The sequence below is a fragment of the Anabrus simplex genome, chromosome 4, assembly GCF_040414725.1.
Source record: "Anabrus simplex isolate iqAnaSimp1 chromosome 4, ASM4041472v1, whole genome shotgun sequence".
Taxonomy (NCBI): domain Eukaryota; kingdom Metazoa; phylum Arthropoda; class Insecta; order Orthoptera; family Tettigoniidae; genus Anabrus; species Anabrus simplex.
This window is the reverse complement of record NC_090268.1, coordinates 124,506,213-124,520,724: the sequence shown is the minus strand read 5'-3', so window position 1 is coordinate 124,520,724 and position 14,512 is coordinate 124,506,213. Positions and strand designations below refer to the sequence as shown.

Genomic DNA, 14,512 nt, shown 5'->3' with positions numbered 1-14,512 from the left:
CATATTATGGTGTTGTTTTCGGAACATTTCAGAATTTGGCTCAGGTCCTAGGCTTTGTGGGAAATGTCGCACGTTGCATGGAATTTTCTTATAAAAATAAATACAGTACCTGATCAAAAGTATGTGGACGCCCCTATGTAATGAGGAATTAAACCCTGGAAGTCACGAGAGGCGCACCCGCCAGTATAAAAGGAGGCGGGGAGTGTTGTATTGTCAATAGAGAAGCAGTAACAGCAGAATGGGTCGGTCAGGAGAGCTCAGTGATGATGATGATGATGCTTGTTGTTTTAAGGGGCCTAACAGCGAAGGTCATCGGCCCCTAATGGTACGAAATGAAAGAACAAAAATTACAAAGGCATCCACTGACCAAAATAAAAATAAAAAATGTCATGAAGAATGAATGGATGGACAGGAACCCAACAAAACACAAAACAAACAAAAACAAAAACCAGTGGATCGGATTCAATAGAGAACGAAAATAACATTATTACCGACCAAGGAACCACTTATATAGCACAATGATGCTTGGTGTCTAAAGGGGGTGCAAAATCCACGTCTAAGGCCCCACAGAATGGTACATGTCGCGAGTAAAATAGAACCATGGTATGTGTCATGTTGGGGTATTAATCAGAAGTAGCGAAGACTCACGGTGTTCCACAAAAGATGGTACTACTCACAAGTACTGTACTTCGTACAGGTAACGCAGACCTATGGTGTTTCGCACACAATGGCGTCACTTACAGCCAACGCAAACCGATGAGTTTCCTCACCTAGGGTACTAGTCACGGGTGCCGGTCCCAAGGGCCCCGGGGTGTTCCGCACATAGTGAGTACTAATCACAGGCAACGCAGACCCACGGTGTCGCTCATATAGTGGTACAACTCACAGGCTACGCCCAGACCCGCGGTGTTGCCCACATGGGTACAACGCACGGGTACTGGAATCCACCAGGCCAGGCTTTTTACTGCAACGAATCACAAACATATTTCGTACCATGTTAGTGAGACTACTCGCAAGTACATGCAACCCATGGTGTTCCCCGCATGATGGTACGAATCAAGAGTAGTTTCATGGTTCTAATTCATTCATCCCTTGGTCGCCCCTTTTAGTCGCCTCGCACGACAGGCAGGGGATACCGTGGGTGTATTATTCGTCAGCCTCCCCCACCCACAGGGGGTGTGTGTTTGGTCCGCGAGAGGTATTTTATTTCCCTCAAGTCCGCCGGCAAACCGGTTAGGACCCCCCTATCCGCCACCTGGGACGCGCCACGTGGGAGTATCACCTCTCCCCCTGCTACGCCTGCGTAGCAGGTTCGTGGAGAGCTCAGTGACATAGAACGTGAACTAGTCATTGGATGTCATCTGAGTAACAAATCCATCAGGGACATTTCATCCCTTCTAAAGCTGCCCAAGTCGACTGCTTGTGATGTGATTGCGAACTGGAACCGCGAAGGAACAACCGCAGCTAAATCAAGACCAGGCAGACCTAATTTAATGACAGACGGGGACCGTCGAGTATTGTGGAGGTTGGTTGTAAAAGAATCGCAAGTAATTAGCGGAAGGAAATCGCTCGTCAATTCCAAAGTACTACTAGCAGACCATCCAGCACAATGACTGTGCGTCGGGAGTTACAAATAACGAGGTACAATCGTCGAGCTGCTGCTCATAAGTCTAACATTTCTGTAGTCGATGCTAAGCGAAGCTTGATGTGGTGTAAAGAGCGACGTCACTGGACAGCGGATGACTGGAAACGAGTGATTTGGAGTGATGAATCACACTATACCCTGTGGCAATCCGATGGAAGTGTTTGAGATTGGCGAATGCTTGGAGAACGTTATCTGCAATCATGTGTAGTGCCGTCTGTGAAGTACGGAGGAGGGAGTGGTATGGTATGGAGGTGGTTTTTGTGGGTATACTGTGGTCCCCTTATTGCGTTTAAGGAAACTATAAATTCGGAAGGATATGAACGCACTTTAACCCATTGTGTACTGCGTACAGTAGAGGACAAGATTGTATCAGCATGATAATGCACCCTGTCATAAAACTTCTCTGTGAGGCAATGATTTGTGGACATTACCATTCCTGAAATGAACTGGTCTGCCCGGAGTCTCGACCTAAACCCAAACAGAGCACCTTTGGGATGAATTCGTAGACTTTGCTCCAAACCCCACCTTGTCTGGTTTCGGCCCTTGAGGAATAATGGGCTGCCATTCCTCTACAGACATTCAGACTCCTCACTGAAAGTGTCCCAGCAGAGTTAAAGATGTCAAAGGCGAAGGCTGGACCCACCCCATATTAATTTCCCATAATAGGAAACGTGACATGGGTAAAGTCTTAAGTGCGATTTCAGATAGCTGTGCGGATACTTTTAATCAAGTAGTCTATATGTGTAGAGGCGGGTTGTTAGGTCCGTAGCCTTGGCAATAAACTCATTACTTTTCTACAAGTAATACGAGGTAAGATTTAAGTATTCCACCCTTAGAAATAATGCAGTTTATACTGCGGTACATAGAAGCAAGTTTTACCTGGATTGCTTTCATGAGATTATTGGTTTGAACCCTTCCGTTGGCAGTTCTGAATATAAGGTTCCCTTCGGTCTCATTTTAAACCTGGACCAGTACTTTAATTAAGGTTTTAGCTGCAACCTTGTCAGTTCTTCCACTTCCTTATAGCAGAGTCACTAAGAACACATCTATGTTTGTGTTATGATAAACAGCTAGCGCCAAAAAGTTCTCGAAGTTCTCCTCTTCCATTGCACTGCCGCCATATGAGCTGACACACCGGAAACGAAAGATCAAAGTTATTCCATCTGCTCCTGTTTCCTTATTTATAGGGCAGCCCCGAAGTGACACTTAAAACACACGCTACCATAACGTAAGGTAAATGGTGCATGGGCAGAGGCTATAATTTTCCTTTTAGAAACGCCCTCAGAATAAGGAGTTCCCCCTCCTACGTTCAGTCTTAACTGTTCCAAGTTTCAATATAACACTCTCATACCTTCAAACAACTGCAGGTTTCTCAGACTTTCCTAAAAGTGCTCTGACAGCTAACACACAGACTGCGCGAAGTGCTGAACTTTTGATCATGTTAAGGATATTTAGACACAGGTATCAGGTAGGTGTGCTTTAACGGAAAATGCTAAAAGCTTCTCGAGATTTGACGAATATTTATCATTAGCACCACTATCCGTCTTTCACTTCGTCGATCTCTTGGCTTCAGAACACGAAATCTTTTCGCTTCTGTAGTTCAATATCAACTTAAAAAATTGCATTTGGAGTTATAAACAAGAATCTACACTAATCTTAAATTTCAGCCTGTACACACTCCGAGAGCAATGTCTTAGTGCGTTACAGTACAGAAAAGAAACGTTTAAATGCTGTTTTCTCAAAACAGCCATCTTTAAGATGACCTTTCTTTAAAAAAAGATGCTATTTGTTCGGGGCGTCGACCCATGTGGATCTTTTGCCCATATTGTATGAACCTGCGTGTAATTGGAATGGCGGTAGTGAGGAATGTTGTGTGGAAGGAAAGGAAGACTAAGGACGTCACAAACACCCAATCCCCGAGCCAGGGATATTAATCATTACAATTAAAAACCCCTGACCCGGCCGGGAATTGAACCCGGGGCCGCCGGGTGACAGGAGGACGCGTTGCCCCCTACACCGCGGGGCCGGACTGTAAGATGATGATGATGATGATGGTGATGATGATGCTTGTTGTTTTAAGGAGCCTAACATCTAGGTCACCGGCCCCTGATGGTACGAAATGAGACGAAATGCAATGACAAAATAAAAATCCAAAATCCTCCACTGACCAGAATTCAAAGCGTGAGGACAAAAAATGAACGGATGGATATGAAGTTAAAACAATCAGTGGAGACGACCCGCAATGCCTCAGTCTCAGAAACTCACGAAAACAATAGTAATACTGACTAAGGTACTGCTTCTATAGCTCAATACTGAATCGATGATGCTTGCAAGCTAAAGGGGTCCAAAATATATGTCATCGGCCTCTCATAATGGTACTTATCGCTTGGAAAGTAGAACCATGGTATTTGACATGCTGTGTAACTAATCAGAAGTATCGTAGACTCGCGGTATTCCACACATTATGGTACTACTCACAGGTAATGAAATTCGCACATGTAATACAGACCTATGGTGTTTGACACATTGCGGCGACATTTACAGGCAACGCAAACCTACGGTTTTCATCACATAAGTGTACTAACCACAGGGACTCGTACTATCCCGTGGTGTTCCTTATATAGTGGGTACTAATCATAGGCAAGCCAGAACCCTGGTGTCGCTCATATAGTGCTACTAATCACATGTCCTGTAAAAGCCTGACCGCACGCTGCTCCTGATTGCTACTGATCACAAACCTATTTGGTACCTAACATAGTGGTACTACGCGAAAGTAATAGCGACCCATTGTGTTCCCCGCGTGGTGGTACTAATCACAAGTAGTTTCATGGTTCTAATCCAAGCATCCCTTGGTCGCCCCTTTTAGTCGCTTCTTACGACAGGCAGGGGATACCGTAGGTTTATTCTTCGTCTGCGTCCCCCACCCACAGGGGGTAGTATGTTTGGTCCGCGAGAGGTATGTTATTTCCCTCAAGTCCGCCGGCAAGGCAGTTAGGACCCCCCTATCCACCACCTGGGACGCGCCACGTTGGAGTATCATCTCTCCCCCTTCTGCGCCAGCGTAGTAGGTTCGTGGGACTTTAAGATGACTTAGTATTGAGCTAAGGTAATGATTTGTATAAATTCAATGCTGTTTACCTATGATGATGATGCTTGTTTAAAGGGACCTAACATCTTTGTCATCGATCCCCTGTTTACCTATCGTGCGTCTCTATCTTAAAATACAGTACTGTACGCGTTAAACGGAGTGCACTGATGCCAGATCTACTGCACACATAAAGTTGTGTCAAAACTCTTAAAGAGGAGTGTTTTTTAGTGAGAAGCCTTGAAATTTACGACAGACAGGGGATACCATGTGTTTGTTGCTTACAAATGTACCTCACGCCCTACAGATAGAACGACGGTGCAGTTATTTAGGTATGATACGACTCAGAGCATGATTTAAATGCATACATTGTAATAAATTATAGTTTTAAATTGTAATAATAATACATTATAATGATAAATGTTTCAGTAATATAATTACATAACCCCCTAATGGCACTAGAGCCCTGAAGGGCCTTGGCCTACCAAGCGACTGCTGCTCAGCCCGAAGGCCTGCAAATTACGAGGCGGAATGTGACCAGCATGACGAATCCTCTCGGCCGTTATTCTTAGCTTTCTAGATCAGGGCCGCTACCTCACCGTCAGATAGTTCCTCAATTCTAATCACTTAGGGTGAGTGGACCTCGTACCAGCCCTCAGACACAGGTAAAGATCCCTGACCTGGCTGGGAATAGAACCCGGGGCCTCCGGGTAAGAGGTAGGCACGCTGCCCCTACACCACGGGGCCGGCACTAATATAATTACTGTATATCAATAATAATGTCATTGGTTTTACGTCCCACTAAATACTTATACGATTTTCGGAGAAGCCTAGGTGCCGGAATTTAGTTCTGCAGGAGTTCTTTAACGTTCCAGTAAATCTATCGACACGAGGCTGACATATGTGAGCACCTTCAATTACCACCGGACTGAGCCAAGATTGAACCTGCTAAGTTGGGATCAGAAGGCCAGCGCCTCAACCGTCTGAGACACTCAGCCCGGGAATTACTGTGTGCTAGGAAAGTAAGAGTGATAATACATTACTTATCTTTAGGCCTGTCCTCTGTCAGTGGTGGCATTCTGTCCATAAATTCCTCCAGGTCCCTGGATGATCCAGGTTTAACCGAATCGTAATCCGTTGGCGATGCATCGACATACAGCGTTGGGCGGAAGTGCGATAACTTATGAGTGCTATCTGCTACCGAGCTCTGGTTTGTTTAAAAAACTAATCCAAACATGTATACATTTTTTTTAGCTTAGACACCAATGTAAAGTCACTAACAAAATAGGTTACTAGCTACCTAAGTTCCTGTGTTACCGAGATAGTTAACCGTGCAGTTAGGATCGCATAGCTGTGAGCTTACATTTGGGAGATAGTGGGTTCAAATTCTGCTGTCGGCAGCCCTGAAGATCGTTTTCCTTGTTTTCCCATTTCCACACCAAGAAAATGCTGTGGCTGTACCTTAATTAAGGCCACGGTCGCTTCCTTCCAACTCCTAGCCCTTTCCTATCTCATCGTCGCCATAAGACCTATCTGTGTCGGTGCGACGTAAAACAAAATTGAAAAAAAAAGAATCGTGTGTAACCCTCCGAGAAGTATCAAGTATTTCATAAAATAATACAGCTTTCTTCTTATGTAAAATTTATGATCCAGGCAAAGAAAGTATTTTCTATCAATATTAAGCAATCAAAACATTTAAATTTTTTCATACATGGTTTTTCATATATCGAGTAATAGTTTATTTATATGCAAAAATATAGATTCGTACCAAAATAACGTAATTGTAAAAAAAACTTCTTCTTCTTGCGTTCCAGTCTTCTAAGGACCACGTTACAATTTCAATTGTTCCTCCTTAGTTGTTCTTTTCTTTTCTTCCAGTATTCTTTCATTGTTTCACTGTGTTTCTTTTTCCTGTCTTCAGTCCACTTTGTGCCTGTTTTCTTTTACTTCCTCCCTTGGAATCCTTCCATTTGTAAGACTTTCTACCTAAAAATCTTTCCTTCCAATAATTCTCCTTCTCGTACGTTGTTTCTTTCCAGGTCTTTCTTGACTTCTTGAATCCAGGTGGTTGTTGATTTCTTTTCCCAAAGGTACTTGAAGATTCGTTTAGTTAGTCTATTGTCATCCATTCTGTAAATGTGTCCAAGAAATAGCAATCTCCTTTTTCTTATTGTTTCTGATATGTTTTCTACGTTCTGGTAAATTTCATTGTTAGTTCTTAATTTCCAAAATTCTGCAATTCTTAGAGGACCTAATATTTTCCTTATAATTCTTCTTTCTAATATTTCTAACTTATCAAGCTTGTAGTTCAGTGCTAGACATTCGCTGGCATAAAGGCATTCTGGTTTCACTACTGTTTTGTAGTGCTTTATTTTAAGTTTTCTTGATAAGCACTTTTTGTTGTAAGTATTCTTAGTTATACCGTACGCTCTTTCCATCTTTTGTATCCTCTCCTCTATAGCAGATTTTTCTAAACCATTTTCTTGAATTGTCTCACCCAAATATTTGAATTTCTTTACCTTTTCTATTTGACCAATATCCGTTACTAAAAACTTTGGGGCACTTTTTATATTCGTCAAAAATTTTGTTTTCTCGGCAGAGATTCTCAAGCCTGTCATGTTGGCTGTCTTTTCAAGGAGATTGACTTGCATTGCTGCATCTGTAAGGCTTTCTGAAAGTATGGCAAAGTCATCTGCAAATGCTAGGCAATTTATTGCAACACCTTTGTTTTTCTTCCCCAGCATGAGTGGCAATATTTTAGATTCTTTCAGTTTTTCATTCCAAATTCTTACAATTTTCTCCATGACACAATTAAAAAGGAGTGGAGATAGACCATCGCCCTGCCTGACACCTGCATTTATTTTGAAAGGTCGAGATACTTCACCCATAAATTTTACTTTCGAGATAGTGTCTGTAAGTGTTAGGTTTGCCAATTTAGTTTTTACTCCAAATTCACGGATTACTGTATCTAGGGTTTCCCTATAAACAGAGTCAAAAGCTTTTTTAAAGTCAATAAATGTTACAACCATGTCTTTGGAGTTTATTAATCTGTGTCGAATTATAGATTTCAGGTTGAAAATCTGTTCGGAGCAAGATCTTTCTTCTCTAAATCCACCTTGATATTCACCCAATTGACTGTCCAGTGTCGATTTTACTCTATTGAGTAGTATTGTTGAGAATATCTTATAAGCAACTGGAAAGAGAGATATACCTCTGTAGTTGTTAACATCTTGCTTGTTACCCTTCTTGTGTAATGGGTGTTTTAGAGCCACTTTCCAATCCTCTGGGATCTTTCTGTTTCCCAAATTTCTTCAAATATTATTTGTAGATCTTCTATAATTTTTGGTTCAGCCCATTTTAAAAGTTTAGCTGTTATGGAGTCTTCCCCACTAGCTTTGTTATTTTTAAGATTTTTTAATGCTTCCTTTATTTCTTCCGCTGTTGGAGGTGAATCAGCTTCTAGATTTTCCTGAATTTCTGAAAATTCTAATTTATGATCTGGCTCAGGGTAGTTCAGCAGGTGTTCGAAGTGTTTTGCCAGAATCTCACAATTCTCGGCATTGTTAAGCTCAATATTTCCATTTGCATCTCTGAAGCAAATGGTCCGGAATTGATAACCTTTCAGGTTATTCTTAAAGGTCTGATAGAAATTTCGGGAATTATATTCTTACAAAATTATTTTTATATTAATTATTTTATTTGTATTATATTTATATTAATTATTTATGATTATGACTTTACATTTGACTTCATGGTCCGACTCCTTGGCTCAATGGTCAGCGTTGACGTCTTCGGTTCAGAGGGTCTCGGGTTAGATTCCCGGCCGGGTCGGGGATGTTAATCGCGTGTGATTAATACTTTTGCTCGGGGACTGGTTGTTTGTGTTTGTTCCAACACTCTCCTCTTCATATTCAGAAAACACACTACACTACCAACCACTACAGAAACACGAAATAGTGATTACATCCCTCCATATAGGGTTGGCGTCAGGAAGGGCATCCGGTTGTAAAACAAGGCCAAATCGACATGTGCGACATAGTTCGCACCTACGACCCCACAGTGTGGGAAAAGTGACAGAAGGAGAAGAAGAAGATATTTGACATCATAAGGAATACCGTAGCGGAAATTTCTCTTTAAGATCAGGCAATCATTTTATTAGAATTATCACTCTGGACTATCCGGAAATAAGTAACATTGCGGAGGTAGAAAAGAACGAATCTAACTGAAAGACGTACGAATGCGAATGAGAAGCAAATACCACATCTAAAGCTATTCAGAAGAATGTGCTGGAAATTTTACCTACACTCAGATTGATTTACTCTTAGAAGTACCCTTAAATTTTAGATTATTAAGTTAAATGAATAAAATGTCAATGTAAGGTTAGAAACATTATAGTTTATATTTTTCGAGATATAGCTTTAATAATAGTAAATATTATAAATTAATTTTAAAATGTTAAAATAATTTTTATGATGCTTTACATTTCATACAAATTACATTTCACATTAACTTTAAATTATAATTAACTTATTTTTTAAGTAGTTATAATGTTCAGTATATTATGTTTATGCAGGTGCATAATTATACGGTTTGGCATAATAGCAGGCTTCATAGCCTGAGCCCCGCCATGTACAGAAAGACATAAATAAATAAATAAATAAATAAATAAATAAATAAATAAATAAATAAATAAATAAATAAATAAATAAATAGATGATGATGATGATGATGCTTGTTGTTTAAAGGGCCTAACATCGAGGTCATCGGCCCCTAATGGTACGAAATGAAACAACAAAGTAAAAGTTCAAAATTATCTACTGATCAAAATAAAAAATGTCATGAAGAATGAATGAACGCATGAATGAATGAATGAATGAATGAACATGAATTTAAAACAATCAGTGGATCCGACTCAAAAAACTATCATAGTTAATAGTATTACTGACCAAGGGACCACTTCCAAAAGCAAATCGAGGATGCTTGGTGTCTAAATGGGTCCAAAATACAAGTCAAAGGCCCCTCAGAATGATACTGATCGCTAGTAATGTAGAACCATGGTATCTGTCCTGTTGCGGTACTAATCAATGGTAGCAGAGACTTGCGGTATTCCACACATTATTGTACTACTCAAAGCTTATGAAATTCGACATTAATACAGACCTATGTTTTTCTCACACTGCGGCGCCATTCACAGGCAACGCAAACCTATGATGTTCATCACATAAGACTACTAACCACAGGGACCTCTCCCTATCCCGTGGTGTTCCTCATATAGTGGGTACTAATCACAGGTAAGGCAGGTCCATGGTAGCTATCATCCCATGGTCCCGCTCATATGGTGGTACTAATCACAGGTACTGCAAAAGCCGACCGCGCGGTGCTCCTGTGTGCTACTAATCACAAACCTATTTCGTACCTAATATAGTGGTACTACGCACAAGTAAAAGCGACCCTTGGTGTTCTCCGCGTGGTGGTACTAATCACATGTAGTTGCATGGTTCGAATACAATCATCCCTTGGTCGCCCCTTTTAGTCGGCTCTCACGACAGGCAGGGGATAGCGTGGGTGTATTATTCGTCTGCCTTCCCCACCCACAGGGGGTGTGTGTTTGGTCCGCGAGAGGTATTTTATTTCCCTCAAGTCCACCGGCAAGCCGGTGAGGACCCCCCTATCCGCCACCTGGGACGCGCCACGTGGGAGTATCACCTCTCCCCCTGCTACGCCTGCGTAGCAGGTTCGTGGAATAAATAAATAAATAAATGAATAGAGACGCACTGTAGATTACCTCTTCGTTCCCTAGTCAGACGCTCTCTGTTGCTCTGACGGACGTTTACGTTACCTCCCATCGGTACTAGTGGCTGTCTTTGAAGTTCCGTAAGTGCTGCTTGGCGGGAGAAGGAGAGTTCCAGTTACATAGTAAATTTGATTTATGCTCCCGGAAGACATCCGTGTTGATTACCAAGTTCACTGCAGACGAATATTGTTATTACTGGACTATATCAGGTAAATCCCTTAACTACACATATCTGTGGGTTTAACTTCCAGGAATTGTCTCAAGTAGGTTACATCATTTAAATACAATAGCTGATTTAGATGTATGAAGTTCGTGTTGCCATGAATATTTATCTGTCTGTTGTGACATGAACATGTTCACTCGTTTTGCAATGAACTTAGTCCGTAAGTCATTCAATTGCCAAGGAAAATAGTGCCGGTAGGGAGTGTCCTCTCAGGATTATATATGAAACCTCCGCTGGTTGTGTACAAACAGTCCGCTCGGCTTCCTACGAGCTCTGTTTACAATCTGACAACATTACATTTCATTATTTATTTATCTGTGAACATACACTGAGCGGAGACTCATCTGATTAAGAGTCAATGTCATCTGGAAAGAGGTTAGTTCGATTCCCCGTAAGGAAGTCGAGACATTGAGCAATGAGACGTCCACTACTGGAAAGGTCCATGGCTCTGAGGTGGATGGAGGCGGTAGGAAAACACCCACGGTATCCTCCGCCTGTCATAAGAGTCGACTAAAGAGGGACTCCCAGCTTGTGAACGTAGGTTGGCGACCACGATTCCACTAGCTGAGTCTGGCATTGCATCAGCCTTCCCACTTTCGTTTTTCCTAGCTGACCTTCCTTGGTTAAATTGTGTTGTCTTCCTACCCTGACGGTATTAAGTTTACGAATCGCATGGTGTCTTCCAACACCTATGGTGTTTTTCAGATAGGCTAATGGCACCACTCAAAGGCAACGCAAACCCATGGCGTTCCTCACATAGGTGTACAGTACTAATCACAGGCAAAGCAGACCCACGGTGTCGCTCATGTAATGATACTACATATAATAGCAAGCAACGCTCAGGCTCGTGGCGCTTCCATTTATTTTGCCGATACCTTGATTTTTCGAAACATTGAACCTCTTGCATTTTTCCCTCTGGTTAGTATTAATAGAGGATAGATACATAGGTAGGTAGGTAGGTAGGTAAACTGATAAATAGATAGATAGATAGATAGATAGATAGATAGATAGATAGATAGATAGATAGATAGATATGTAGGTTGTTAAGTAGGTAGGGAGATGAATAGATGTGTAGGTTGATAGATAGGGAGATAGATAGATATGTAGCTAGGCAGGTAATTAGAGTGATTGATAAATTCGATAGTTTCATTTGGCCGCATACCTAGTGTTTAACGGGGAAGAGGGAAGGTAAAACATGAGGATCAACACATAATTTTATTTAATGTAGCCGCCGTTAATTGATGTTCATAAATGGTGGCACGTGCTTCATATTCTGTTGAGTTGATCTGATAGAACGTAGCAGACACTAAAAGTGAAAATTAGATGAGAAAATAGTACCATCAAAAGCATTTAAATTCATTACTTGGTCATTTCCCAGGTAAGATGTAATTTTATGATAACCTGTTTACAAATAACTATTCCCAGTGAGACAGCGTCTTCAATGCAGCTCTGACAAATTACTTACTGAGCCAGTCTAGAAGTGTTTTCTTATCCTGAAATCGGACGCTTCTTTCCATAAACTACCACCTACTTCTGAGAAGAAAAAAAGAAAAAAAGAGTCTGTCGGAACTCAAACGTTTCGTCTCGTAAATGGAGAGCGATTTGTCTCCTCATTTCGATGTTGGATGGGAATAAATCTACATTCGGACGTGAATGTTTAATGCTATCGGCATTACCTTAGGCTGGAACAACACATGACATGTCAAGTATTCTAACAATAATAATAATTGTAATAATAATAATAATAATAATAATAGAAATAATAGCGTTTGTCGAGGGACTTGGCTGCGCGTATGCGAAGCATAGCTTAAAACTTGCAGTCGGGAGATGGTGGTTTCGAACCCCACCGCCGACAGCCCATACCATAAGTAATAATGATGGTCTGGGTGCCTCAGACAACAGGAACACTATCTTTCTGAGCGTAAGTGGATGGGTTCGATCCCAGCTAAGGGTCGTATTCAAGAGTTATTTAAAGGGGCCTAGCTTCTAGGTCATCGGTCCCTAATGTTACGAAATGAGACGAAATGTAAACAATTTCAAAGTCCAAAATTCATCCAAAACGTGATGATGAAGAACGAATGGATGAATATGAATTTAAAATAATCATCGGAACCAGCTCACAATATTGAATACTAAAAATAATTCCAAAATCGATCTATTGACTAGAATTCAAAACAGTGATTATGAACTTAAAACAATCAGTGGATCGTAGCCGCAATGCCCTATCTTCCCAGAAACTAACTTAAAACAATATTATTACTGACCAAAGGACTGCTTCCAAAGCACAATCCTGCATCGATGATGCTTGTTGTCCAAAGGGGTCCAAAATCCAAGTCAGCGGCCTCTCATAATAGTACTTATCGCTAGTAAAGTAGAAACAGGGTATTTGTCATGTTGGGGTACTAATCAAAAGTAGCGTAGACTCTCGGTGTTCCACACATTATGGTACTACTTACAAGTAATGTACGTCGCACAGGTAACGCAGACCTATGGTGTTTTACACATAATGGCGCCACACATAGCCAACGCAAATCCATGGTGGTCCTCACATAGGTGTACTAATCACAGGGACCCATACTATCCCCTGGTGTTCTTCACATAGTGGGTACTAATCCCAGGCAACGCAGACCTAGTTGTCACTCAAGCAACGCCCAGACCCGTGGTGTTTCTCACATAATGGCACTGACCACAGGCAAAATAAGTACGTGGTGTTGCGCATATAGTGGTACCAATTACAGGTACTGTAAATACACAGCAAACCCCTCTCTGCTGCTACTAATCACAAACCTATTGTATACCTAATATAGTTGAACTACTCGCAAGTAAAGGCGACCCATGGTGTTCCTCGCAATATGGTACTAATCACAAGTAGTTTCATGGTTCTGATTCAGTCATCCCTTGGTCGCCCCTTTTAGTCGCCTCTTACGAGAGGCAAGGGATACCGTGGGTGTATTAATAGTCTGCGTCCCCCACTCACGGGTGGTTCAAGAACAAGACTTTGAGCGAGTACTTTACAAAGTGTACTTTGATAGGAAAGTCTAACTTTGCTCTGTTTCATAGACGCTACATTCTCCAAAGTCGATTTTGGTTGAAATAGACTTTGCAAAGTCAAGATTATATGACCTGTGTTTTAGGTTGACAATCATAATGTCTGTAATAATAATAGAAAACAAGGGAAGAACGACTACCGTCTAGCACTCAGTTATTTCTGATCGGGCCTAGCATATCGTAATATTTTGTGTTTTCATTTTCTCAGCCATAGAAGAAAAATTCAGCTTGTAAAAACTTGATAAACCGAGGTCTTTCCCTGGCACCAAAAATGAGTACCAGGTTAATTCCTGGGGGCAAAGGCGGCCGGGCGTAGGGCTAACCACTCTGCCCATCACGTGCCGAGGTTAACAATGGTGGAAGCCTTTACCTTCCACTCCTCCAAGGGCCTTCATGGCCTGTACGGAGGTGACGTTGCTTTGCTTTATCCCTGTAGAAATCAATCGTGTTTTGCTCATCTCGTATAACTCGTCGAGGATTAGGCCTATATGGGGATTGGATAATCTCCTGGAAGTATTCAAAATCTTTCATATACTGGATTATGATTAGAATGTCCACCATTGTGACGACTTGACTTTGTGAAGTCCAACTACGGGCCATTGGCGACTTTGAAGAAAAGTCTTGGCCAAAGTCTACTTTCCGCTCCACGTAAAAGGAGGACTGCGGGGGAAAATTCCAGCACCTCGGCGTCTCCGATCACTCTAAAAGTAGTCAGTA

At 41.6% G+C, this 14,512-nt stretch overlaps 1 protein-coding gene across 2 annotated transcripts in view; it reads left to right on the top strand.

The window, feature by feature from the left end:
- The window catches only part of LOC136871691 (breast cancer anti-estrogen resistance protein 3 homolog), an 877,056-nt gene that overhangs the window by 405,466 nt on the left and 457,078 nt on the right, over positions 1 to 14,512 (top strand). The window lies entirely within an intron of this gene.